The 27,904-nt window shown below is 45.8% G+C and overlaps 1 long non-coding RNA gene and 1 other non-coding gene across 2 annotated transcripts in view; both read right to left on the bottom strand.

Moving 5' to 3' along the window:
• The window catches only part of LOC135377613 (uncharacterized), a 171,293-nt gene that overhangs the window by 85,367 nt on the left and 58,022 nt on the right, over window positions 1-27,904 (bottom strand). The gene's annotated exons all lie outside the window — the stretch shown is intronic.
• Trnaa-ggc (transfer RNA alanine (anticodon GGC)) lies at window positions 11,477-11,549 on the bottom strand. Its single transcript has one exon. It is a non-coding gene; the product is annotated as a tRNA-Ala (tRNA).

The raw sequence follows: 27,904 nt of genomic DNA, 5'->3' as shown, positions 1-27,904 counted from the left end.
TCCTGGGTGAACACTTTCAGAGTGTGTCGAGTTCAAGACACTACAGTAAAGAGTTTTTGAAGATTAAAGCAGCTGCTGAAGAGAAAAGTATATCTGCTGGTCGTGGTGAGCGTTTCGCATATAATATGCCTTTCAATATGACTGAGCTTCTTAGGGCCTTGCCATCGAAAGACACATCCCCAGGACCAGATCGCATCACATACTCGATGTTAAGGCACCTGTCAGCCGAAGCACGAGAATGTCTTCTACACTACTTCAACTTAGTCTGGAAAGAGGGGGAGCTTCCTTCTCGCTCGAAACTAGCCACAATTCTTCCTTTGTTGAAACCAGGAAACGATGCTTCCAACCCAAGCAGTTACAAGCCTATCGCTCTCACAAGCTGTTTGGGCAAAACGTTTGAACGTATGGTGAATAACCGTCTTGTCCACTATCTAGAAGAGAACCAGTGCCTTAGTAAGTATCAGTGTGGCTTCAGAGTCGGATGTTGAACAGCTGATCATCTCGTTCGCTTAGAAACTACTATCCGGGAAGCACTTGTAAGGAACCAGCACTGCCTATCGGTCTTTTTTGATCTAGAAAAGGCCTACGATACTGCGTGGCGCTACGGTATCCTTCGTGACCTGCACGCTTTCGGGATACGGGGCCGTCCTTTTCGCTGCATAGCTAACTTTCTTGAGGGGAGGACATTCAGGGCCCTACTTGGCACAGTACTATCACAACCTTTCATACAAGAAAATGGTGTACCACAAGGATCTGTGCTGAGTTTGACACTGTTTATAGTTAAAATGAATTCTGTGGTGTATGCAATTCCACCACTATCACATATTCCTTATATGTGGATCATCTACAAATATCATGCTGTTCCACTGACCTGAGTAGATGCGAACGGCAACTACAGCTCACTATAAATAAACTGAGCAAGTGGGCAAACGAAAATGGGTTTAGGTTTTCATCCGACAAAACTGTCTGTGTCCCATGTTCTAGAGTAAGGGGATTGTTCCCTCAACCCACCCTTAAACTGGACAGGTGGGATCTTACTGTTCAGTCGGAATACAAGTTTCTCGGTCTTATCTTCGATAAGAAACTGACCTTCTCTGCTCAGATTACACGGCTCAAAGAAAAATGCACAAAGTCCTTAAACCTCTTGAAAGTGCTATCACACAGGTCATGGGGAGCAGATCGAGAAACTCTTCACAGAGTCTATGTTTCCATGGTTCGGTTAAGACTTGACTATGGGTCTATGGTATATGGTTCAGCACGTCAATCGGTTTTAAGACGTCTTGATCCTATCCATCACCAAGGACTTCGTCTGGTTCTGGGGGGTTATTCCGCACCTCGCCGGTAGAAAGCCTTTATGTTGAGTGCAACGAATGGTCGTTAGAACAACGAAGGTTTTATCTCGCCACCTCTTATGCATTAAGGATAAGAGGCTACCCTGATCATCCTGCACTCCCATGCATTAAAGACACGCAATTTCAACGACACTTCATTAACAGACCCACGATCATTCCACCACTTAGCATGCGTCTTCTGCAAGGTGTTGAAGATTGTGGGTTCACACAATATAGCTCTTTTGTGCGGGAGACCGCGGAGCACGAATTCCCCCATGGCAGCCACCTCCACAGTGTAACACTTCACTATCAAAATTCAAAAAACAAGATACTCCATCTATTGTGCTCCAACAGGATTTTGAATCCATGAAACAAGATTTTGGAGAGCACATAGCTTTTTACACAGACGGCTAAAAAACACAAACCGGGGTCTCGTGCGCAATGGTGACCGACACATGTACACAGTCGCATCGCTTAGCGAACATATTTTCTATCTTCAGTGCTGAAGTATACGGTGTAATTTTAGCCTTAAATCACATCATACAACATGACATCAAATCATCAGTTATATACGTGGACTCCCTCAGCTGTTTGCAAGCGATATGCAGCCTGCATACACAGAAAAACCTCCTTGTCCGGCGTGCACAATGTCTGGCATTCAGAGGTAGCAATAAAGGTCTTTCCATAATGTTCTGCTGGGTGCCGAGCCATGTTGGCATACCCGGCAATGAACTCGCAGATGCTGCAGCAGGAGCTGCTCTTTGTGGTGACTTAACTCCTTTCGAGGTTCCTTATCCAGACCTTAGAAAGGGCCTCAAGAAGAAACTCAACGAAGCATGGCAACGAGATTGGGATTCTCTGGGAATTAACAAGCTACATCTCGTTGAGGGTAACATCGGCAGCTCCATTTTCTCTTTCAAAAACCGTTCACATGAAGTAATTTTCAGCCGACTCAGGATAGGACACACACACTTGACGCATGGCTTTCTGTTACGCAGAGAGGATGCACCCCAGTGTACGAGCTGTGGTGTGTAACTCTCTGTTCTACATATCCTGATCACCTGTCCATCACACGAACCTCATCGTCGTCATTATTATTTTCATGAATTTTATCGAGATCACACACCACTACATCCGGCCCTATTGCTGGGTGATGAACCCCTTATACCCCCTTCAAAAACTTTTAGCTTTCTAGGAATATTGGGTTTCTAAGTACACTATAATTTTATATTTCGTACGTTATACAGCCATGTTCATGCTACATTTTACATTTTTTTAACCTAATTATTTAAAACCACATTGTTTTTAACTAGGGTTCGTGGTTTTCGGCATTTTCCGAAAAATGCCGGAAAACACCCCTCGAATGATTTTTTTTCAGATTCGGAATATTCCGAAAAAATACGAATTTCTCGTATCCTGACAGCTGCCATTCCTGGAACCGCAAAGGGAAATCCCCTTGGAATCTCCCTTTGTGGACTATTTCCCGAGCGTGGCATTATCTTCGGGCTGTGCCCTTGTTTCGTTGTGTGTAAGCGCTTATAGGAGGATAACCTCAGCTCTGCTGATGAATCTCGTATGGAGGATATAAAGCGCGAGTTTTTCGAATATGCTGCATGCCCTGCCCCTCAGGTGGATATATCTCCTATTCAGTTTTGGACGACCCGTTCCAGCACATGGCCTTTGTTATCGCTGTGCGCCTTTAGCATACTGGCTATTCCTGTTTCTAACGCTAATGTTGAGCGCGCGTTCTCTAAACTGCGTGTTATTAATCGCAAGGAGCGAGCCGCTATGACAGATGCGAGCATGATGATGTACGCTTGCGCTCTATTACAACAAGAGGTAGTCTCCCTGTTTGCTGGTTTGGCACATGCAATAAAAGACATTGTTAATGAAACCATGAATCAATTCACTTCTTTTCGGTTCGTTGTTACTTCGCCCGCAAAATAGGCTCTCCTTCATGCGAAATAAATAGATGCCCGTATTCGGGCATTTATTTTTTGGGCGGAATATAGATGCCGAAAAAATCCGATTTATAGTCCCCAATATAAATGCCGATAAACACCCCCCGAATTGGGTTGAAAATAAATGCCGAAAACCACAAACCCTATTTTTAACCTAATTTGTGAGATTCACTACCACAGTCTTGGCGCTCTATGGCCCTTGATGCTTTTGCGCCAGAAAGATCCAACCATCATGATCACCATTATCTGCGCCTACTCGCCCACCATAAACATCACCCCCTGATTCTCAAGCTTCGCGCAAGACGGAGTGCGACGGTTTATACTTCTATAGCATCATTCTTACCTCACATTCCCAAATTCATAGCAGACCTGACGGCACCAAAAGTGCCTCCATGGACGTTGCCATCGCCGCTTATCACTGTCTCCATAACCGGCCCCAAGAACAACAAAAAGAGCTATCCTGATGTTACCCTTAGGAAACTTACCCTTGACTTCATCTAGGCTCAATCTTACAACAGTATCGCTGTATACACGGGTGGCTCGTCGACCAAAGGCACTTCATCTTCAGCCTTTGCCATTCCGTCACAGCCCGTTACACGTGGATGTCGTCTGTCCCACCGCACCTCATCGACATCCGCTGAGCTTTACGCTATCCTGTTATTCTTGACATATGCGGCAGGCTGTGAGCCGCGGCAATGGGTAATTTATACCGACTCCAAAGCAGCTCTCCTGTGCATTAAAAACATGGACATCCGCGGTTCCCTATCCTCAGTGGTGATAGATATCCTGTGCGCTCTGAAGTCTCTAAAAGAACGCTCCCACCCCGTTGCCTTTCAGTGGGTTCCAGGGCATTGCGAAATAACTGGGAACCACGAGGCCAACGCTGCCGCACATTAACAACGGCCTTCTCTGCCCATTATGCTTTCGAGAGGAGACATAAGATCCCTTTGTCTGATTCCTGATCTACTCTACAGTGGCAACGCGACATTCCAATCAGGTCCCCACTGCAAAGTGTAGACCCAACGCTGTTACACCGTCCGCCTGCAAATCTTCCTCGTCCCCTAAGTCGCTCATCCACAGGATACGCCTTCACTCCGTTCTATCGCTGCCAGCTTTGCAACGAATGTGCCCTTACAACGTGTGTGCATTTGCAACGAGTGTGGTGTACTTGCCAACGTAGACCACACCCCTCCGCTGTCGGATATAAACCAACGAGAGGCGTACACTGCAATCACAGCTTGCCACCCTTGGCAGGCGCCCCTTCAACCTGTCGCGCATCCTCGGCCCTTGGGACACCGCGGCCCACCGCAGGGCGGGCTTACGTCATGCAGTTTTTTTTTGTTTTTTTTTTAGAAGGCTGGCGTTGTGACCCCGAGAGCGCCCTCGGGCATTCCCACCATCACATCAGGATCGCCATCGCCACTCCGATCATCTTCGTCATCTCTCATCATCGTCATCACACATATTAGACATCACGTAGCAGCACGGCGCGTAGCAGCCATGATCGGACCGCATTCTCGACCTCGTCGTCGCACCTGAAGTGGCGGCCCCCAAGGAACGCCTTCAATGGCCCGAAGAGATGGAAATCGCTGGGGGCGAGGTCTGGACTGTAAGGGGGATGTGGCAGCAACTCCCAGCCAAGTTCCTGTAAGGTGCGTGTCGTGAGATGCGCGGTACGCGGGCGTGTATTGTCCTGTAGGAGGACTCCTTCTTTGGTGATGAGACCCGGCAGCTTTTGCTTCAGCGCCTTATGCACATCCCTGAGAACCTGGCAGTAATATGCACTATTGATGGTGGTACCACTGGGCAGAAAATCAAATGAACAACGCCAGCCTTGTCCCAGAAAACCGTGGCCATGACCTTACCCGTCTTCTGTGAATTTCAGATGACTTTACGCCTTCATTCACGAGAAACTTCATGACAATTCGCTGTTCGATGTGCGCGCTCACCTCGTTGTCGGCCATCTTGTCCAGCACGTGTCTTGTGTTTTGCACAAACTTTGGACCACCACTTTGGTGAACGGGGAGGCCTGTCGCGTGTGAAAATGACGAAAAAGAAGTAGCGCGAGCCATTTGCACACTCAGGAGACAGAAAGTCCCGGTTTGACTTGAACACCCCTCGTATAATTGTTGTTGTCGTGAAACTGAACCATGATACAAAACGAAGCGAGAGAAAATATTTAACCACAGTGTGCGTAGAATTTTAGATTAGCACATTGTCATGTGTGCCCCATGTCGCTGAACATGTCATCTTTGGTTGGCTTCATTACTTCCGTGTTCAGAAATGGGTGTGCTGACCTGCATGAATTATGCTAAGAAAACAAACTAATACATCATCAGATATTCCTTTCAGTGAAATTATCCAATTCAAGTGTGAATGATTCAATGCACCGGCAACGAGCGTATAGCTCCTCCACAAATTCGATAGGGCAAGGAAAATGATGCATGAAGAGGTTACGAGCGGGAGCTGTAATTTCAGTACTTGTACCCTGACTAAAAATAATAACTGCAAGCGTTGAACATAAAAGGAGTACGCAAGCGTAGACAGCACGTCCCGGAGGTATATCCCGGAGTAACAAGGGGACACAACAAAGAGACGAACATCACAAGACAAGATTCGGGCCAGCAAGGAAGCTAATACAGTAGTTGGAACAACATCGGGGGAAAATTGAGGAAATGAAATGAAGGAAAAGGAAGGGAAAAACCGTGTGTGTCCTCTGTCCGTGTCTCCGTCGCGTTGCCTCATCGTGTTTTGTTCTTGTTGGGGTATGTACCGATCCACATACAAATAAAGTAATCAGCAGGACGTGCCTGATTCACATGGTAGTCTTCAGTGTCTGTCCAGCGCGTGCCCCCACAGGATTATAGCAGAGGAAGTTGCTCCTACAGCACCGAAATTCGAAATTTTATCAGAAACGGGGAACATGACGAAGTCAGCCTGGTACCATATGTATAATTTGTAGAAGCTGTCGAAGCTCTTGTGATGGGACGCCTATTCAAAGTGTCCACCTCCATTCTGATGGCGGCGGTGCCTTCGACGCCTGTCACATCCTTACTTCTTGCCCGTTGTATGAACCTCTTCGTCATCGTCACTTCCGGGAGTTCTATAGAAATCACCTACTGCTCCACCCAGCCCTACTGCTGGGTGATGAAGCTCTTTTACCCTTTAGTAGAGTCTATAATTTTATTAGAGACACGGGTTTTTTTAAATGCCTTGTAATTTTAAGGAAACCATTTTTTAAAAAAAACAGAATACGTGGCTTAATTTGTATCATGCACTGGTTGTAACCTTATCATTCCATTTTTAACTAGTGAGATTTTTAACAATGTTTTGGCTCATTATAGCCTTCGTCGCTGCTACGCCATAAAAATATTAACCATCGTCATCATCATCTTCGACGCCTGTATGCGTTCGTCAAGACAACGCGTAGCCGATGCAGTGAAAAAAGAACGAGGTCAAAATCCATGCATGCTGCATAGATTCGGTTTCAACTTCAACGGAGAACGTTTTTGTGGCTTTGGCAACATGTCCTTGAGCTTGGGGGGTAGAGAAACAGAGAAAACTCAAAACGAAACTCAGGGACATGTTGCCAAAGTATACACCAGCTCGCGTGCATTTTACTTCTGTGTTCGACGTTCTCTTCTCCATTACGAGTGCTCCTCTCCCGAAGCCGAAACTGATTGTGGTGGGGGCACGATGCAATCAAACAACTCACGAAGAAGGTGCTGACGCCAGCATTCGAACCTGGGCAGTCCTCCATAACGGACGACAGAATGCATCATTTTGCCCAGTTTATCACAAGTATTAGAATGGTCGAAGCTAAGAACTGGCTTGAAATATCGTCATTGAGAACAGACGCACAATTTGACACCATTCTCAAGCGGCTCTGCGCTACACGAACATTTTAATGAGCACTTTAGTGTTTTTCCCATAGAGCTCCATGTGTTCATATGCAAAGAAACAAAAAGAAGTGTAAATTTAACCAAGTATCGCACAGGAATAAAAAAACAGGAGCGGGCTCAGTCGCGTCCGAGCCGTGGAAACGTCACGATCTCCGACCTCCGTCTCTGACACACTGCACGCGTGGCCAAACGCGTTCGCCTCAAACCACACGGCGAAGGCGGCCCGCGCCACCTCACATCCCCGCTGCGTCTGCGGTTCTCCGGCGGGCTCTGACTCACCCCCCCCCCCTTTTATGGATCCACTCCATCGTCTTTGTAGGTCACTTTCACACTCGCACAAGTCGATGTTTCACAGCGGGTAGATGGTAAGGGCTCGCTGTGCGCGCCGGCAGTCCAATTTGCCTCCGCCGCTAATAACCTTCGGTGCTCCCGTAGCTCTCTCGATTGCTCGGTGCTGGACTTTGGGGCATTTTTGAGTTCCTCTCGAGTCACCCTTTCTTCTGAATGCCGTTCCCTTCGATTCTGATCATATTTTTGTTTTTTAATATTTGCCGACATTCTGGCAAAATTTTGATAGTTCAACTTTGCCAATTTATAATTTTTTTATGTTACTGTTAAAATCGGTATCGTTAAGGTCCAGGTACAACCTTTCAATGGCTTTCCAGGGACACCTCAATCGCCGCCCTATAGTTTCACGCGTTCGCGAGACAGACTTCGCACAAGGTACGCGTACGCCCTATATTTCCGTCTCTCTCGCACACGCCCGCCACACCCAGGGATTGCGTCAGCCGTCGCAATGACCTCGTTGGCTAGAATCTTACACGTGTAAGCTATCTGGGTTTAACCGGTTGGTTGCTCTCGGTTTATTACTCACCGAGCTATCGCGTCATGAAATTCGGCATAATTTCGTGGCATCGTAAATATTGACCCGGCTACCAAACCGAACTTACAGACGTTTTCACGTCAAAAAGGTGTCAACCGATGTGGGATCGGCCATAATATTATCTCTGTCACACTTGACTCGTGGAGCCCCCTGCGAGGTGAACTGGACAGAATGAGCCCCATAGAGATTACACTGAAGTGATTCCACCTGGTACATACGTCTTCAAGACACCTGGCATAGACTGCAATTTGCAAATTGATCCCGAACACCACAGCAGAAAATGTAGTGTTTCTTTTTGTTCCGTATTAGCGTCGCGAAGCAGCTGTGGCTGAGCGGCGTACAGATGTGGACAGATGGAGAGAGGACAGTGCTAGGAAGGAATGGGGGACAGGGGGGTGTTAGTATGCGTCCTGAACCGACTTCAGGTGAACTGTGCGGACATTGGTCTGGGACGTCTTCGGAAAACCCAGGGAAAACCTCAGACAGCACAGCCCGTGGTAGGATTCGAACCCACCTGCACCTCCCAATCCTCAGTACGACCTTGGCTACTACCAAGGAGCGGGACGCCTCAACGCGCTCGGCCATCCCGATGGTGCAGTGCTTTGCAATGGAGGCGAAATATCCTATCCACACGTTATTCGCACAACCATGTCATAAATCATCCACATAACGGATCTTAGGTGAGGCAATGAAACACCCCAATCATAATCATCATCATCCTCAAAATAAAATTATTGTTACCATACTTGGTTTGCCTTGTAGAAGAATAAAAATATTTGAGAGATTGGCCCGACGGATCTAACGAGGGAACCCAACGTGTTGCTCTATTTTTATATGGCTAAGCACACGATGAAAGTAATTTCGGAGAGCTATTATAAAACACGCATGCGCAATGGGGTAGGTACCGCACCGCCGCAGTGAAACACCCCATCGCATCGTCAGCATCTATTGTTTTGTGGTGGTGGTGGTGGTGGTTGCTGCATGCGGCCAAAATTTACGAACTCCACGCAGAAAAGTATGATTTGAACTGATTGCACGTCCAGATGTAAGAAAGCCAACCCCGGGGTCAAACACCAGGAATAATATACTTGGAAAGAGATGAGGGGGAGACGAAATAGTGAACTTGTACAGAATCTTCGAGCGGCGCGAACGCATCAGGTACCTTCCATAATGGGCGCTATGAACTTGCATAAAATATTTTGTGTTGCTTTAATATCTTAGAGAGCTCCAAGCGCGTGAAATGAAATGAGAGGGATCGTGGCTCGCGCTTCGACGGACCTCGTCCTGTAGTCCTCAATAAAGCGAATTGGAAGTGGTTGATCCATATCGCAATAGGTTCACACGAATAACACGTGCTCGCCCACTCGGCGTGCATTCTTTGCTGCTATAGACCTGCGAACAATCGTTCTGCGATAAAAATACACAGGACGTAAATGGCCAAGGAAGGCCGATTGAAATCTCCAGTTCTTCGCTAAATATCAGAATGAATTCAGTCCAACCTGTACATACGGTATTTGTTGAATACATTTGCAATACAATTGCACCTGGATCACGACCCGGATATACTATGCATTCATTCTGTGCGGCATTCACTGTGGTCTTCAGTCTCTCTCTCTCTTTCTGCATATGTGTGTGTGACTGTGTGTGCATGCGCGTTTTGGATCATGATCATACTAGTTGTCTCGCGAAGCCAAACCACAGGATATTAATTATCTAGTTCCGTGCAGCTAGCCGGACGATTACATTTACATCGCTTTATGTCTCATAGGAGTTCGTACGCACTAACGGCTACACCCAACGATATCGACCAAGGTTTTTTCTCTATCTCTCTCGTGTGTATAGGCGATCGAGAGATCAACGTTTGTTCCATATCACCAAGCTGTACAGATACAATGGTACGACGCAGGTTGCAGGAGGCTCGCTCACGAGCTTGTTGCTCGCTTAGTTGTTGTTTACTGTTCTGTGATGAACCACCCACCACGCGTTCATGACTTCTCTCTCTTCCTGTCTAGCACGTGCTCGTCTCGTGTCCCAGGCGTGTGTATTAAGACTCCGGCTTGTTTGAGACACGATAAACATGCCACGCATGATCAGTTAAAGTGTGCTACGCAATGATCAGATTGTGAGCTGTTGCTGCTCTCCAACTTGAGACACTGCTCGAAAGAAGTGGAAAAAGCCTGTCGTGTTTTCTGCTGTCGTTTCATTTCCTGCTCTCCCTCTATTATCTCTGTATGTTTTCGTCCCGTTGTCTTTCCTGGACCAGGATAGCGTGTTGCTTATACCGAAACATGATTGAAGAACGCAGTGTCTGTGTTTGCTTTGCGTTCTTTAATCATGTTCCTTCCTCCAATTTTGTTGTTAGTCTCCTCTCATTTTCTACATCAAAACCTACCAGCGGCATGAGCGAGGGGGTTAAGACGTCACGCTCGTTGGTGGTAGCCAAGGGCGTGCGCCGAAGACTAGGATGTGGTGGGTTCCAATCCTACCATCGGCTGTTCTGCTTGAGGTTTTCCCTGGATTTTCCGAAGACTTTCCAGACGAATGTCGGCACAGTTCCCCTTGAAATCGCCCCAGGACGCATACTAACCCCCCTGTTCCCCACTCCTTCCTGCTGTCCTCTCTCCATCTGTCCACATCTGTACGCCGCTCATATAGCCACAGTTGCTTCGCGGTGCTAACACGGAGTAAAAATAAAAAATACATCAAAACCAGCATTCGTAATGAAAGTTGGCGCTCCCAAATTAAAAAACGGGCATGCACTCTACGAAATGGCCCTCTGCCCCAAACCAAAGGGTGCAAAGACCGAAAAGGCGCGACTTTCTGCTCTTCTCTCGTATGTGTATGTATGTTTGTATATCTGCATACCATATGCTGCTTCTTAAGTGAATTAAGAGACGCATCGCATGGGACGGGCAAGTCGGACAAGATGGACTGGTCACACTCCATGTCGCGTAATTGTGCCCCACACTGCAACGTTAGCCGGCAAGTATTGTCTTGCCCCGCCTTTTGGAAGCGCCTCTTGTGCGCAATAAGGTCTAGCTATAGTAGAGTTATAGCGCGAGTATGCCGGTATTCGAAGTGATTACGTCAGTAATGGTTTCCTAAGAAACGAGCATCACCTGAGACACGAGGTTTCGCGTATAGTTTCGTAACAAGATAACGAGTTGGAACATTCATCAGCCTGAAATTTGTTGATATATAAAACGAGGCACGTAACTAGAGCATCCGAGATTGGACAACCGTTAGAGAGAAACTTTGGGGGCTACAATGAAAGGACCCTCAGGACGACGAAATTCGATCTGTAAGGAACATGAGAGAACTGATGTTCTGAGGCTGGAACAACATAGAAGGGACAAATACATACAAATTCTCATACAGATGAAAGTCACTGAAAAGGTTAGCCAGCTGTAGGAGTCGAACCCACATCCTCTGGATTGCCGGTCCAGGGCTCTACCAATTGAGCTAAGCTAACACGCCTCTTCAGCGACTTGCAGGGTGCGTCATCTGAAGGGACAAACCAGCCACTCTCTCTCACTAATCCCTCCTTTCACTCTTACATTTTTACTCACTCATACACACATTCATACGACGGGATCGACGCAGGCGGCAACTGTTGAACACGAGAGAACTGATGTTCTGAGGCTGGAACAACATAGAAGGGACAAATACATACAAATTCTCAATTTGCCTAAGAAATTAACGATGAAAGATGAAAGTCACTGAAAAGGTTAGCCAGTTGTAGGAGTCGAACCCACATCCTCTGGATTGCCGGTCCAGGGCTCTACCAATTGAGCTAAGCTAACACGCCTTCGCAGCGACTTGCAGGGTGCGTCATCTGAAGGGACAAACCAGCCACTCTCTCTCACTAATCCTCCTTTCACTCTTACATTTTTACTCACTCATACACACATTCATACGACGGGATCGACGCAGGCGGCAACTGTTGAACACGAGAGAACTGATGTTCTGAGGCTGGAACAACACAGAAGGGACAAATACATACAAATTCTCAATTTGCCTAAGAAATTAACGATGAAAGATGAAAGTCACTGAAAAGGTTAGCCAGCTGTAGGAGTCGAACCCACCTCTTCTTAGCTGTTAGCTTAGCTCAATTGGTAGAGCCCTGGAGCGGCAATCCAGAAGATGTGGGTTCGACTCCTACAGCTGGCTAACCTTTTCAGTGACTTTCATCTTTCATCGTTAATTTCTTAGGCAAATTGAGGCTTTGTATGTATTTGTCCCTTCTATGTTGTTCCAGCCTCAGAACATCAGTTCTCTCATGTTCAACAGTTGCCGCCTGCGTCGATCCCGTCGTATGAATGTGTGTATGAGTGAGTAAAAATGTAAGAGTGAAAGGAGGGATTAGTGAGAGAGAGTGGCTGGTTTGTCCCTTCAGATGACGCACCCTGGAAGTCACTGAGAAGGCGTGTTAGCTTAGCTCAATTGGTAGAGCCCTGGACCGGCAATCCAGAAGATGTGGGTTCGACTCCTACAGCTGGCTAACCTTTTCAGTGACTTTCATCTTTCATCGTTAATTTCTTAGGCAAATTGAGGCTTTGTATGTATTTGTCCCTTCTATGTTGTTCCAGCCTCAGAACATCAGTTCTCTCATGTTCAACAGTTGCCGCCTGCGTCGATCCCGTCGTATGAATGTGTGTATGAGTGAGCAAAAATGTAAGAGTGAGAGAGAGTGGCTGCTTTGTCCCTTCAGATGACGCACCCTGGAAGTCACTGAGAAGGCGTGTTAGCTTAGCTCAATTGGTAGAGCCCTGGACCGGCAATCCAGAAGATGTGGGTTCGACTCCTACAGCTGGCTAACCTTTTCAGTGACTTTCATCTTTCATCGTTAATTTCTTAGGCAAATTGAGGCTTTGTATGTATTTGTCCCTTCTATGTTGTTCCAGCCTCAGAACATCAGTTCTCTCATGTTCAACAGTTGCCGCCTGCGTCGATCCCGTCGTATGAATGTGTGTATGAGTGAGCAAAAATGTAAGAGTGAGAGAGAGTGGCTGCTTTGTCCCTTCAGATGACGCACCCTGGAAGTCACTGAGAAGGCGTGTTAGCTTAGCTCAATTGGTAGAGCCCTGGACCGGCAATCCAGAAGATGTGGGTTCGACTCCTACAGCTGGCTAACCTTTTCAGTGACTTTCATCTTTCATCGATCTGTAAGGAAGCTTTCTTCTCCTCTTGAACTGGCAGTCTCACCGGAAACAGGAAAATCCGTTAAGAGTAGAATAAAAAAGATACGCGTACAAACTTCTATGCATAAAATAATCCAACATATATTGCATCTGTCAAACGGCAATTACCGAAGGAAAGTCACTCATGTCCTATTTTGTTTGAAAGACACAAATACACGGCGGCTGTCAAGAAAGGCTCCTCGCGCCTGTAATAAAAACAAATGTGTCAACCTTCTTCCGGGATGGCGCAGACAGCTAAGTTGACTTTAAAGTTATTCACCATGAAATCTGCGAGAAGAATTGCTCCAGTGAGAGCAGAGGTTAGTGGTGGTAGGGGCGCTTATGATGGTGTGAACGGCTCGCCGTTGTTGGCCTCATAATTGCGGGCAGCGTCACGACTGTAGCTATACAATACAATACAATGTTTATTACTGAGAGTTAAAAAGTTATACAAACAACCTTCTAAGAGACCACTAGGATGTACCTGTAACGCGGTCTCAATAGCAACATTGCGTTCAACATTGAAACCTGTGAGATTGGCACGAAAAAAAGAAAAGAGAGAAATTAAAAAAAAAAGAACAGCAAACATATTACACATTACATTACATTACACGAAAAAAAGAAAAGAGAGAAATAAAAAAAAAAGAACAGCAAACATATTACACATTACATTACATTACATTACATTACACACATTACATTACACATTACATTACATTACACATTACATTACATTACATTACATTACATTTACACAAATTCATTTTTCAAAGTACGTCTGAAGACCAAAATACTGGAGAGATTTCTTGTTGCAAATGAAAAAGAATTGCATACCTTAGCGCCAAAGTAGTGTAGACAATTCTCCCTCGATTGTCTACAGAGAAAACGCACGACTGGCCGTGAGCATCTTTATTTGTCGACTGCCTCTCCTCTTTCGAGGGTGTACATGGTATTGGCTTACATAAACATCAGTTAGGTGTTGAGGGCCTCTGGCCTTTTCTGAATCACGCGGCGGATTGACGCCGTGCTTTTCTTTCTTTTCTCTTTTTTTTCTTCGGGCCAAAGTGCGCGAGTTCGCATGCTTACAGTAGCTAATACCCTGTAATCCATAATTCGTCCTAACACGTGTCAAATATAACTGCAGGTTATCACACCTCGTGAAATATGGCGTCGATAACCGCGTAAGTACAACAGAGTCAACAACTGTGTACCCATGCACTAACTTGTGCATTAGCAAGGCAGTCCTAAACCAAACTAAATGATAAATCGATTGTACACGAAAAAATTCAAATGCGAATGTAAATGATACTCTTTGGGGAAGACTTAACATGAATCTAAAAGCTTTTTTGCTGAAGTATATAAAGGGGATTCAAGGTTGATTCATACGCAAGTCCATATGCCTCAATGGCATACACCAAATGGGTGTGCACTAATGAGTAATACACAGATATGAGCGTACGGAGAGGTAGCAATCTCTGAATATTTTTTAAGTGCATATATTCCAAGTGACAGCAAGCACGTGGCTATCCCATTTTAGATATTGGTCTATATCAAGTCCAAGAAACCCGATAGAACCTCTTTGCCTGGCTAACCTTTCCTTTCTTTTTTTCTTAATAAACATATCCCCCCCCCCCCCGATAGAATCTACCTTAGCTGGAAGCGAGATGATCAGACCAGAGGCTACGGGCAACATTGAATTGACTGAAACCAACTGAGAGCTCCAAGAAGAGCAGCGGCAAAACACTGCACGAGAATTCTTTCGGCAGCCCGAAGAACGTTATTAACGTAGTTCGGCTGCTAATTACATAAAAATGAAGTAATTTGACTCCCCACTGATCCAGATTTTTGTTCTGCCTTTGAACCATATCCTATTCTTCCTATCTTCTCCTCCTCCAGAGAGTAGAGTGTGCGAGCAGCATCCACATCGTTTTCAGCCAATCAATTGGGAAACTGGATCGTTCATTCCACTTTTTGTGTGTGTGTGTCTGTGCCTTTTTCGGCTTCTTCTTTTGCCTGAAAACGGAGCAAAATGCAGGAACAGTCTCTTCTTTCACAACCCATTGTTAGTCCAACTTTGTTTTTCACTTGTAGAGGAATGGCTTTTACAGTAGGACGTTTCTCGACCTTCGTTGTTAGCCATGCTTGCCGGTTGATGCATTAATGTCTTTTCTTTATTTTGTGTGCGTATCCTCACACTTCTGTTATTCTATAATTCATACTTCGCATATAATAACGCAAGACAACCTAGACCACATTTATTATTTATTTATTTATACTGTTAGTCCTAATGAACCGTTATAGGGGGAAAACGAAGGCAATTTACAGGTGATAATAACAACGCTTCAACGCGTCTAATCAGATTGAACATACAAGTCACAATAACAACACTACATAGATATGTCAACTAGTGCATTAGTGAAAACATTTACATCCTCTGTCATGATCTTCGACTGGGGTAGGGCGTTCCATAGATCAATTGTATCTGGGAAAAATGAGTATTTAAACGCATCCAAATGCGCAGTATGTGGTGTAATGTGCTTATGGTGGTTAGTCCGATGACTAAAAAACTCTCGTTGTGTGATGTATTTTGCAGCATCAATTTTTTGTTGCCCATGATAAATGAGGAAGAGAAACTTTAATTTTGCAATTTTCCGACGCTTTTCAAGCGATTCCACTTGCAGTTGGTCCAACATGATCGATACAGAAGCATTCCTGCTACTGTTCCATTACTCTTTGCTGCAGCTGACCGGGGTACTTTTGGGACGTGCCCTTGTCAAGCAGCAATGCGAGACTTTTTGGCTGCCTCCAGTTTTACATTTTTTTGTTTCTTCAGCTCAAATAAAAGATGCAATGAACAAAAAAAAAAAGGACACGCATTTTCGCCCCCAATGTGCGAAGAAGTGACGAGGCTGTGTTCAGCACACACACACACATAGACAAATGTTTTCCCACTTGTTTTATTCAAAGAGCGACAACAGACTTTTGTGATCAGAAAAGAATGTCGGGAAGGGGAGGCACTGCAGCTCCGTGGGAATGTTCTCGATTTCTCGTATTCGCGGCACGTGCGGCTTCTCGGTTTACTTCACTCTGTGCACGACGACGCTCACGAGCAGGGCGCGCTCCGCTTTCCGCTTTCACTCTTCAGATGGCGTGGCCACCTTCGCGTGGCCACCTTCGCGTGGCCGCCCCATTGGGAGGGGTCTGGTACAATGGCGACAAGCGCACATCACAAGATTTATTTCCCTCTCCTTACAAACCTAAAAAAAAGGTAATGGCGATTGACAACTGCGCCGGCCAATGGCGGTGCTGAGGTGATGGTGTGATGTCATGTACGTGTGATGTCCTTGGTGGCATCCACTGTACCACGTGATGTTGTGACGTCATGGCGTGGTGAAGTCATTTCTTTTCTGCTACGCTCGCCATAATCACCGTCAACGTCGCAGAACCTCGCTGCTAGAGCTATCGTTATAAAAATGAAATTATGTATGCCTGGTATACCATTAGACGTCCATAATTGACCTTAGTTTCGCGGAATGGTGATGTACAGTGCGTATTGACTACCCGCTTCAGCTCACCAATACCACTTGTGACGTGTGTATAATGTTGCCCTGGTATGGAATGCATTCACTGTCGACAGGCGCTTGTTACAAGAAGAACTGCTGAACCCAGCACCGCCACCCAGCTGAACTCAGTCCTCAATGAAACGCCCCGGATTTTTTGCCGAAGCGAATTTTCGCCGTTGTTTTGTAGGGCAGTTGACCTTATTAAGAAAAATATTCAGCTACAAGTGGCGTGGCTCTTGGTTTTCGAATGACTACGTTCTAGGGAATGACGACAGCATTTCTAACTTCGTGGCACGATTCCGAAATGGAATAAGAATAATAATTCGATGCACTCAATGCAGACGAGAGATAAAGACAATGTTTACTGTGTGTAGGCGTCCTCGTAAAAGGTATGAGAAAAGACTCTAAAACCTAAAGAAACTAATCGCATACAGCATTCTTTGATAATTGCCTCCAGACACATGCTACCTTCGATAGCCAAAGCAGAATCGCATAAGGATTATTTTTAAAAATAGCAATTATAAGCATTTTCTGCTTAATCTACACCCCTAACCACGACCTTATTCTGCCAAAAGCTAATATAGGATTCATTTTGCCGAACTTGCCGTACTCTGTATGCAATAAAGTTAGATCCGCAGCCGTTGCCAGTGTCGAAATGATGAGTTATGTGGAGTTGATACAACGGATGCCCTAAGTTATACAAAACACACTGAGCACAATGTTCTAGCAAGACGGTCTATGCGATAGCATGTCAAAATAAATTGAGTAAAAAAGAATGGTGAAAACTCGTCGTCTGCAATCCAAGAAGAAAAAAAATAGGTAGAATTTTCTACCCAAGCAGGTAGAACGAGAGTACTTCTACCATTTCAGGCCAATCCACGCGCGCCTTCTCCTCCGCGGGTATAAGCGGCAGCGTCCCTTTCCCTTGCTCCTCTCTCTCACGTTTGCTCTAAGAAAAAAGGGTAGAATTTCCTACCCAAGCTGGCAGAACGAGAGTACTTCTACCATTTCGGGTCAATCCGTGCGCGTCTTCTCCTCCGCTCCCGTTTTCCTCTAAGAAAAAAAAGGGCAGAATTCCCTACCTAAGTTGGTAGAACGACAGTTTCTACTCTGCAGTTATACCAGAAAGGTAAAATTGGTTTGAGTAGAAATGTGGTTGCAATACAGCTCTACCGAGATGGGTAGAAAATCCTACCCTTTTTTCTTAGAGTGATGGCGAGATGTAAAGTAATTACATTGCGGAGGAACAAGTCCTGCTGACGCCACCTATTGAAACTGCTAAGTAAACGTGAATGCTTTGTTTTTCTCTTAGAAGCGGTCGGATATTGTACAGCTGACATGGCGTTATTCATTGTGGTCGGTTGCTCCTCATTTTACTTTTTCTACTTCACTGTAGTTTCGCTTTATCGAGTATTCTGGAGTTGCCGGCGGTGCGATACAGAGTGTTTCGCTCACTAACCATGTCAAAACATTTTAATAAGAAAAGCACGCAGCGGAAAAGTATGCGATCAAAGACATTTAGAACTCTTGCCATGCACTGCAAATAATTTTATCAAATTTTAATTGAAAGGAATTTAATACATTGAATTTGACAACGAAATTTCCCAAGTCAACGTAACCTTCTTTTGTCAGAAACAAAAAACGCATATCTGATTTACCTCATTTCATTCTAAAATACATTTCTAACTACACTATTAATAGCTGGGGAAAAAATCCGAAACCCGTCGTTTCGAGAGGCGCATATTGCCGGCTCGTGCTCAGTTCTTCGTATGCGAGAAGCGTCGGAAGAATACAGTGACCTGTGGCATGACCGATCCACTCGTTGGTGGTAACCAAGATCGTGCTGAAGACTGGGAGGTGGTCGGTTCGAGTCTTACCACCGGCTGTGCTGTCTGAGGTTTTCCCTGGGTTTTCCGGCAGACTTTCGAGACAAATGTCGGAACAGTGCCCCCTGAAGTCGGTCCAGGACGCATAGCGACCCCTCTGTCCCCCACTCCTTCCCTCTGGCCACGTCTGTATGCCACCCATAGCCACAGTTGCTTCGCGGCGCTAACATGAAATAATGATAATAATAATAACCGACGGCGGCGGCTCTTTCTCATCGCTTCCTCGTCCTCTGAAGTCACTCATCCACAGGCTCCGTCTGAATGTGGCCTTCACTCCGTCCTATCGATACCAGCTAGGCTGTGAGGCTAGCCCTATGTGCAACGAGTGTGGCGTACTTGCCAACGTTGAGCACATACTCCTCAGCTGCCGGACCTATCTCAACGAGAGGCGTGCACTGCAGTCGCAGCTTGCCACCCTTGGCTGCCGCCCCTTCAACTTGTCGACCATCCTCGGCCCTTGGGACACCGCGGCCGACTCCAGGACGGCCTTACGTCACGTGGTTGACTTCTTTGAGGCGACAGGCCTAAAGGACTCACTATGACCCCAGCAGCGCCCTCGGACACTCCCACCACCACGATCACGTCCAGCATCGTCATCGCCACTTCGATCATTCCCGTCATCTCTCATCGTCATCACTGATCATTGTCACCACTCATATTAGACCCCTAGCTATGGGGTAGCGTTCCACTCCTAGAGTGGAAAATCTCCCCACTTCATCATCACAATATATATGTTGTTGTTGTTGTTCTTTCTCATCGCGTTTCCTTCTCGCTCTTGTTTCAGATAACTCCAGGGTTAAAGCTTGCTGCCCTTGCAGTAGAAACAGCTGAAGCAGCAAGAAGGAAACTGAATGGGCACGTTCCTCTTCTCCCTACTCGCGTCGCTTCTTGACACAGAACTAAAGGCCTGTTCCGGCATATAGCAGCGCATTAATATAGCGCTACAAAACAGCGCGCAAAAACAGCGCTCACTGTTGTCGGACGGTTCAGACTTGCAAGGTACCGCTAGCGCTATAATCTAGCGGAAGTTCGGTGGTCGTTTCCGGTCTTTCCCATCATGGCGCCTCAGGAGTTCAACAGCATGCGGAGGAACAAGTTCGATCAACTGACTGAACGAAAAATTACAAGATATTTTGGATGACAGACTCGCCGGTTCCAATGCGGTCGCCGTGCCGTGAAATGCAGAAGCAAAACAACTCTGCGACTTCCGCGACGTCAGCGCTGAAGGAGCTCCTCACTGGCCAACACGAATGCAGTGCTAATATTAGCGCTGAGAAAATTGACACGAGCTCAACTCCGACAAGCGCTAATTCTTAACGGTTTGGAGCACTGCGAGGAGGAAAATATCGCGCCATTTTCTAGAGCTATACAGCAAATCGCTATATGTCAGAACATGCCTTTAGGGCTGCCGACAATTTGCGTCACTCAAAACGACAGTTTTCACATTCTTTTTTTATTTTTTTTCAGCTATTACCATTGTAGTAGGGAATGTATCTTGTAATGGTATGGGATAAATCTGTTCATAAATGCTGTTTCTAACAAAACAAAGTTATGCTGACTTAGCAAATTTCGAAGTTCAATTATCTTAAGTCAAATTTGATAAAATTACTTGTAGTACATGGCAAGCATGGCAACAGTTCCTTCCGATAAATGTCGTTGATTACTGACATTTTTCCGTAGTATGTCTTTCTTAATAATTTTTTACACGGTTGCTGAGACACTTTGTATGTGGCTGTAGCTCTATCGCAAGGCGTACAAGGCGGTAGGAAACAATTGCCCTGGATGTTTCTCGACACGCTCAACAACTTTCCAACTCACATCACCCTTTATGAGCCCCACAACCTCCATTTTATTGTTTCTTATACCAAACCGTATCAGTCACTTGTCACATATTCGTGACTGTTTCAGAAGAGACGAATACGGGCGTCAAAATTGCATCGACACAGAAATTTGGAAATGTCTTTGCGGTTGAAATTTGGCCTCAAGAGGTGTCTTCTCGTCGCGGTCTATACAGGGTGTCTCACTAAATAATTCGCGAACCGGTGCACCAATCGAAGAACTTTCTTTTTTACAAGTATCTGTCCGATACCGCCTACAACCTGCGCACCGTGTGAATGAGTTGGAGCCGCTCATTATTTAAATAAAAATTCAAATGAAAAAATAACGTGTGAAAAATAATCGTGAAAAAACATAACTGCTAAAGCAGGGCGCCGTCGGCACCTTTTGGGACCTTCAGTGGACACCTTTTAGACAAAAATCTGCCACCGAAGTGGGTCATTTGTTGCAGTAATTAATTGGTCTCGGTTATACATCTTTTTGTCGCGGCTGGTCACGGTGAAGCGCAAAAGGACGCTCTTCCACTCTCATGTCCACCAATGAATTACGTCCTTTTGCACTTCGCCGCTACCAGCCGCGACAAAAATATACTCAAGAGATACTATACTAACTAGACTATACCATACTAATAAGATGTACTAAAAACGCCACTGAAGCAGGTTCTTGCACATGTAGTTTGTGCTGTCGGTTGTTTCAGGTAGTTGTCGGTCGCTGTCTGTTCAAACACGTGACAAGTTACCCCACCAAATATGGGACAGCTTATCACGGCAAAAACACGTAGTGTCTCTACCTCACCGCTGGACTTCACTGTCCAACGTATTCTAGAGAAAATCTGCGAAAAGATTATCAAAAGTTGAATAAATATTACGATCATGTACACTCTTTATAGCTTTTGTATGCGTCGTGCAAAATCTGAAGTATCCCTACAGTTGATAGAAGAAGCGGCCTTGCCGATATGGTAAAGCCTGACCCATCTACCAATGGTGTCAAGATGTCCCATTAAGGACCCTCATGAGAGAACAGGATCCCAGTTTATCCCTCAACTTGCCCAATCGGCTGCCTCGCAACTTTTCGTTTACTGTACACAGGCCGCTTGGTCGCTCTGGCACCATGTTATGCTCCAGGTGTGCCGTGCTAGCAGATATGCAGCACGTGATCGTGGACTGTCTCCTCTTCACGGTGGGTGGGGGGGGGGGGGGGTATATTTATTAGAACAAATAGAAAAAATTGGAGGAATGGTCAGCCAAACGGGACGTCGGCTTGCTATTCCCGAAATGAAAAATAAATAAAAGAGGAATAAAATAAATAAAAAGAAAATAATTAGGAAATAAAAGATAAAATAACAAACCGTGACAAAAAGGATGAGATAGAGTAAAGACAAAGATTACTGTAAACAAGGATGACTAACAAACGGTAAAAGAAGGATGAGATGGATTACAGAAAATGATGACTTTAAAAAAAAAAGATGAGGTTAATGCGTTGAGGGTGAGAGTGGGGCACTGAAGAATGAGATGGCACGACTTGAGTTCACAGGCTGTTCATGAGACCTGTATCGCTCAAGAAAGTCAAACTGCTTTGGTCACAGACCGCTGTGTGGGATGTCGTACTCAGGGCTCAACGAGAAAGGTTGCGAAACCGACTGAAGTAAATCGCTGCCGTTCCGTTCACTTTGGCGACAGTCCCAGGAGCGACATCCTGCAACACTGTCGGGCCCTGCAGATTTTCCTATTTTCTGCAAGACACCGGTCTCCTTTACGTCCTCTAATCCTGACGTGCGTCTCCCCCCCCCCCCCCCTCATTATAATTTTACATCTCGTGCAGTCCTGTCGGCTTTGGGGTAGTACAGGTCACAACCCAGGTGGCGAATTCCCCCACGCATCATCATCATCATCAGTGTTTTTGTTGTTGTTGAAATTTGCCACAACGGAAAATTTTACATACCTATACCCAATAAAATGATGGTTAGGAAGTAAGCGAGCTGGTGATACTCATACATATTGAAAATCCTTGAAGGTCGAAGAAAATCTGACGCGTGCTAGGAAACCGCTGTACTATAAAAATATGGCAAACGTCGAGAAAGCCAGACTGCGGTAATAATCGAACCCGTACCTCTTGATCAAGTGTGCTGTTCAGTGTACTAAGTGGCCACGAAACTTGAGGTAAACGCACGTGCGCTACCAGGCAACATACCCCCGGATCGCCCACAAGAGAACAACACTAGGCAACACAAACACTTACGAGATAACGATTGCAAGACTCGCATGAATTGTCCAAGTGAGAGGAACGGACTACCTCTATGCTTTTAACAGCATTTATTCAGTCGTGAAGTCTATTATACAGTAACCAGTGCCTCCGCAATACATCGAACCTACGAAGAAATAGTTACAGGGAGCAGAGTACACGTCAGCTTCTTGCCAGCATCGTCCACGAGTTCCCATTTCACATTGAGGGAAATGGAGGGATAGCTTTCCTTGACAGGAAAGCTGCCTTGGTAGGTATTCACAGCATCGACCGCGACAGGACAGTTCACTCCACTCGTGCACGCGTCGGTGTGGCTGATAGGAAACGGTATTGAGATATCTGCGATTACGCCGTACACTTTCACCGTTACAGTTTTGGTAGCGACATGAGACTGGAAGCGAATGGAGACGTTGGCTTCCGTTCCTTTCTTGAGGCTGCAAGTGTCGGTGTCTTCGCAACCTGACACGTGAACTTCCAGAATGCTGGCGTCTGTAGAACCACAGTCCGTCCACTTGAGAGCAGAAGTAGCGGAGGCTGCGAGTAGCACCAAGGCGATTGTGATGCGTTCCATGACGAGCCCGTTCACTGCCCTGTACTCAGCTTACGAAGTGCGCGCAGATATATTGCTCGCTGCGTTCTTATCGTGACGGCGTAGATAGGCGTGGCAGCGATAGCAAATCGCTCGGAGGAAGCGGATCCCGCAGGCATATTAGAACGACGTCATTCCTCTTGCAGGCTGGAATCTCTGTAGAGGAGTGCACAAAGTTCCCTCCTGACGTTGCTGCGCTTCCGGAGCAAACTCGTGCAGAGTGCCGTCCGCTGAACATTGCGTGGTGCGTGTATTACAGCGATAAGGGGACTCGCTCTTAGAGCAGAGGTATTGGTGGTGGTGGTGGTGGTGGTGGTGGTGGTGGTGGTGGTAGCGACGGCGGCGGCGGTTGAACTGCTTGCCGTAGTCGGCTACGCTCAGGCAGGTAACGTCACGACTATCGCAAGGGGAGGGGATCATGCGTCCTGGGCACGACCTACTTAATAAGAGAGCGACCAGTTCACTTGACCCCCGTCCCAGCGCCGGCTTTTTTGTTTCACATGTTTGCCGCAGGAGCATTGGTGGCGCTAGCGACATTCCCTACTTCAGTGGGGTTGTAATGCGTATGCGGTAGCTTTCTTCGCATCCGCGTCAGCTATTTGTTCCCTTTTTTTCGACAAACATGTCGTAATCTTTACGCACCAAGCCGTCACGAAGACCGTCAGTTCACATGGGCATGGTTTATTCCGTAGTGCCCTGTTTGCAAGGCAAGATGCCCCCTCGCGCGAAAAGCGAAAAGGTGTCCTGTCATCTGAGATATTTCTCTAAAAGCTTACAGTTCAACTGCGGTGACTTTTATGTTACCCCTTAAAATATTGTTAACATTATTTCCTTTTCGTTTTGAGCAAGTAGAAAAGATTTTCAACAACAATTCACTTTGGAGACGACGAGTCAGATCCACTTGTACAGTGATATGGCACCAACTTTAAATTCATTTTGAATTTAAATAACGGCTTATAGAAGCGTATCACCACAGGAAGAGCAGCAGGAACTGCTGTTAGCCTATGGTCCAGGGTTGCGAGATCTGATGAATATAGTGACGATACTTCCTGTCTCGGTTCAAATGTTAATTGGTGTTGGTGAAACCGGACCTTAGTCCATCACTCAAGGACTGAAACCGAAGCGAAACTCGATTCGGTTACGGTTCAGTGTCAGAACTCTGAAAGCTGTTTCGGTGACAGTTACGTGGTTCGCCGTTTTAATGCTTGCGGTTACCGGTAACCAAACCGTTGAACCGATACTTTTCCGGTTTTCTCTAGGATGTATCCGCAGGCCGCGTGGATGTCGCAAAATGAGCTACAAGTGCACACGGATAAAAATGAACATATAAGTCGCATGAAATTTTATTCGAAAAGCTTAGCCGGCTCTTTGCATGGCTAACCTTTCCTTTTTTATATATATAAACAACCCCCCTCCCCCATTAGCAGGACTACACTGCAAGTATATATTAGCGAAAACGTCTTGAACTGTTTCCCCTTTACTTTGAGGAGAAGTGTAGCCATTATATGACGAAGAGATCTAGTTCAACAGAAGCACGTTCAACACCACTAATCAGAGTTGTAAAGCAATACAAATATCGCATCCAAAGTTGATCGCGTTCACGCTTGAACAGATTCTTATGATCCGGTAACTGAAATCACATGATTCGGTTCAGGATACGGTTTCGGTTAATTGCGAATGGTGAATTGCAGATATGGATCTGGAAGAAATTGGGTTCCAAGCGATCATCGGTTCCGTCCCGGTTTCAGTCCATGCGCGCACTTCCACGTGACAGAGCATGATTGGTTCCGGTGCTGGATCACCAATGAACTGATTGGGTCTTGACAGCGATACCTGTATAGGGGTGGGGGTGATAGGGGGAAAGGGCCAACTTCTAAGGGAACTGTGCGGACATATATCTGAAAGCGTCTGACGAAAACCCAGGAAAAAATCCAGATAGCACAGCCGGCTCCGGGACTCGAACCCGGGTACCTCCCAGGCTCGACCAGGTATGGGGGAACTTGTTTTGCAAGGACGGCGTGGTATCAAATCAAGTACCTCGTGCTGTGTACCAATACGAGATGCGCTCGTGTCACGCACTGCATATGCTTATGCCATACCAAACCATAGCACGAGAAAATAAAACAAAATAAACAGTATCCCTGTGAAGTATGCCCCGACAAAACGAGTACAGCAGCCGATATTGTACATTACAAACCAATATACACGTCGAAAAGATATATACACGATTCAATACGAACACCCTGTCGTCACATGTCCCAATGCGGCGTCCCGCTGTTTTAGGGAATGTGGGCAGCGCGCCAAGCGGACGTTTCACCGGTGAGAGGAGGAAGAGCGAGGAGGCTCAGCGGACAGCCGCCCCATAGGGATTTGGGAAAGTGACCTGGTCGTTCTGTTATTAAGTAGGTCGTGGTCCTGGGCCGACTTCACAAGGAACAGAACAGTACTCCACCGCATGACACGTTATTAGCCAACTGCCAGCTTTCCCATGATCTGTTGAAAACGAGAAGGGTTCGCCATTTTGTGACACTTATGCAGTTCTATTAATTGTCACAGAAAAGCGTACGTCCAGCGCTTTCCACAAATCAGGAGTGACAACGGTATCATTCATTCATTTATGTTCTTTAATCCTAATGTGCGGCCTTGCTACCGTCTCACCCCCATTGTCATTTTACATCTCATGCAGTCCCGTCGGCATTGGGGTAGTGGGCCACAACCCAGGTGGCGAATTTCTCCATTCATCACCATCAGTGTATTTGTTGTTCTTGGTATCATTCTGTGCAATGATTGGCCTTTAGCGTGTTATGTGGTGAAGTTCTCTATGAAGAGTAACGGCAAGCTGGTCTCGTCGCAACTCCCACCACCACCACCTCTGTATTAACTTAGACGGAAAGACTGCGTTGTGTCTAATAAGCCTATAGAACGGAATGCTCTCCTATTGTGATCTAATTATACGAAGGTTTTGTGAATATCCTGTTCTGTGGGTCCTATGACGAGGTGGGGGAGGGGGTAGAAAGATCAGCTCAAGGCGGGAGCTGTTTACAGAGACCAGCGAACATCTACAGCTTTTCCCAGCGTGTTTAATCCTTATGCCGTGGGATTTAATCCTTCTTCTGTAACATTTAATCCTCGTGCTGCTGCCAATTTTAAGCCTTATGCCGTGAAATTTAATCCTAAATTCTCGGGTTGTCTTTTCATTTACTCTTTCCACTACAATGAGATAGTATGGGGTTATCTGCATGATTCATGACCTGCTATGACTACTACTACCTTATGCACTACTATGGGATAGTATGCGACTACTTGCATGATTTATGACCTCTTATGACAATTTCCTTGTTTACAGCTATAAGTTGACTTTGTATGACTACGACTACTCTATGCACTACATGGGATAGTTGAGACTACCCACATGATTTATGACCTGTTATGACTATTTCCTCGTTTACAGCCATAGACTGACTTTTTATGACTACGACTACTCTATGCACTACTGTGGGATAGTATGGGACTACCTGCACGATTTATGGCCTGTTATGATTATTTCCTCGTTTACGGCTATAAATTGGCTTTTTATGACTATGACTACTGTAGCTGTAAACAAGGAAATAGTCATAACAGGTCACAAATCATGCAGTCAATTTATAGAGCCATAAATTGACTTTTTGTGACTACAATTGAGCCTCTGTATGCAATAAGGGGATAAGTCGACTTATCCCTTTTTGAATATTTTCGTTGCAATGACATCTACATACCAGTATGTATCTGCCAAAGGAAATTTAGGACCGTATTGCAAATTATTGGACCGCAACAGGAGGGTAAGGAATGGGAAATGCATGTGTGTCAATGTGATGGACAGTCACATCAGGCCCCTTTTCTACGCACGCATACAAATGGTGTAGCTTAAATTTTGCTACGATGCGGAAATGAACTTCGACTTCCACTTGAAAAACATGTTCTTCTTAGCTCACGTGATCGTGTCAGCAGTGCTATTGAGCGTTGTAACCGGGAAAAAACGTGAGCCTAATAAGTCATATTATGCTGGTCATCCAGGACATTATTTTCAAGATTGTGTTCGTTTAGCAGCACAATAAGCCCGATCCAGGCTGCTCCACTACACACAGGTGACTTCACCCTACCTGACATCACCATCGTTCAGCCATCAAAGTCCAACTCGTGAAAACTGTTTTTTCTGCACGATAACCCTGTGCATGCGTTGTTACATTGAAAAGGGGGATGCGTCATGCTCCTGGATTTTGTTCAATTTCTGGTAAGTCACACACCCGAAAACGATTCTAATAGGACATGCCTTTAGAGTAGGCACACATATATATGTTAGACATTTTGCATTTGCGTTATTCCATGAAACCAAGCTGCAATTACTTTACCAAATATTCACTTGAAGTTTACTCGGTTTGGGATTTTTCGACTTATCCCCTTATTGCTACTTGGCCCTACTGAGCACGCTGAGGTCACGTCTGGGCTGACACGATTCCTTCGGGAAGCTAAACTCTTGGGCACTCTCTGACACC

Source organism: Ornithodoros turicata, chromosome 1 (genome assembly GCF_037126465.1).
Source record: "Ornithodoros turicata isolate Travis chromosome 1, ASM3712646v1, whole genome shotgun sequence".
Classification (NCBI taxonomy): domain Eukaryota; kingdom Metazoa; phylum Arthropoda; class Arachnida; order Ixodida; family Argasidae; genus Ornithodoros; species Ornithodoros turicata.
Note: the sequence above shows the minus strand (reverse complement) of the source record. Positions and strands in the feature narration are given on the sequence as shown.